Source organism: Chrysochloris asiatica, unplaced genomic scaffold, assembly GCF_000296735.1.
Source record: "Chrysochloris asiatica unplaced genomic scaffold, ChrAsi1.0 scaffold00333, whole genome shotgun sequence".
Lineage (NCBI taxonomy): Eukaryota > Metazoa > Chordata > Mammalia > Afrosoricida > Chrysochloridae > Chrysochloris > Chrysochloris asiatica.
The window spans coordinates 1,957,198-1,958,656 of NW_006408851.1; the positions used below are offsets into that span (position 1 = coordinate 1,957,198).

The following is a 1,459-nucleotide window of genomic DNA, read 5'->3' on the forward strand; positions in this document are numbered from 1 at the left end:
GATTCCAATATTCAGATGCCCTCTGAAATGCAAGCAGCCAATTCATACATGACATATAACCCATGTGGCTAATGCAGGGCATTTACTTCAAGGCTCAGGGCCAGCCACACTAAATTCCTGAAATTGCTGCAAAATTGAGTATCTCCAGAAGACCAGTTTCCTAGAAGAGGATCTCCTTTAAAGAACAACAGGATTTATATTCCAAAAGGGTTGCTGTTGTTGTCATCGAGTTGGTTCTGACCCATAGCGACCCTGTATAGGGTTTCTAAGGAGCAGCTGGTGGCTTTGAACTGCTGATCTTGTGTTTCGAAGTCAGATGCTTATCCTACAATTCAACACAAGAAGTCCCCTAAAGGGTTAACCATAGATCATTCATGGCTTTGGTACCCAAGTAAACATGATAGTTAGGGATTTTGCCATTTTAAAGAAACTCTATTTTCTATAAATGTGGAACATCTGCTACAGTTTTTTTTTGTTTTCCCCAAATGCTGTAAAGCTGATTGTTACTCATTGTGACGCCATGTGTCGGAGTAGAACTGAGCTTCATAGCTTTTTCAATGGCTGATTTCTCTTTTTTTTTTTTTTTTGCTGTCAAAGGAAGCTTTATTGTTTTCATTTGGTCCAGGCTTGGGAGCAGAGGGGCTCCAGAGTGTTGACTATGCTGCCTCTGTGGCTGGAGAGCAAGGTTCAGGCAGAAGGTCTGAGGAGAGCAGGGGAAGGCTGAAGATCTTTCACAGGTTGCTAAGAGTGAGCGTCTCTAAGAGATATTCACCCATCTCTGCCTGGGCACCGGCCATCCTACAGAGGTTGGTCAAGTGGTCACCCATCTTCTTGATAATTTTCACCTCCTCGTCAAAGAAATAATTCTCCAGAAAGTCACAGAGGTGGGGGTTTGTATGGGTAGTACCCATGGCGTGCAGATCCAGAAGACACTGATTCAGGTTCTTCTCCAGGGCCAGGGTGGCTTCCATGGTGTCCGGGGTTCTTCCCCACTCATCTTGGGATGACTTCTGCACGTCTTGGAAGAGTGCGCAACCACCACACTGGTTTTGCCGTTTCAAGGGACACTCAGCTTCTCCTTCACCAACTCTTGGAAGAAGTGTCCCACACCTTCCAAGGCCACATCATCATGACCAAAATAGAAGCCCAGAGAGAGATAGTTGTAAGAGGCCTGCAGATTCAGATTAACCGGACAGTTGACTCCAGCCTCCGCTTCAGTGGAATAATTCTGACGGATCTGAGAGCTCATGGTTGGTCAAAGATTTGATGCCAATCACACACACACACAAATGGTGTTTAGCTGGTCCCAGTAATAGGGAATGATTAAGAAAATATTGCACCTAAAGATGTTAGAGGTGCTTCGAGGCTGGAAGTGGTGGAGTCTCTGGATCTGTTCAGTGCAAACACTGTTGAAGCAAGACACAGATCCCTGGACTGAAGCATGAACTTCTGTCTTCTC

At 45.4% G+C, this 1,459-nt stretch overlaps 1 pseudogene; it reads right to left on the minus strand.

The window, feature by feature from the left end:
* Positions 1 to 731: 731 nt before the first annotated feature.
* Positions 732 to 1,249, minus strand: LOC102824058 (annotated as a pseudogene).
* Positions 1,250 to 1,459: the final 210 nt, after the last annotated feature.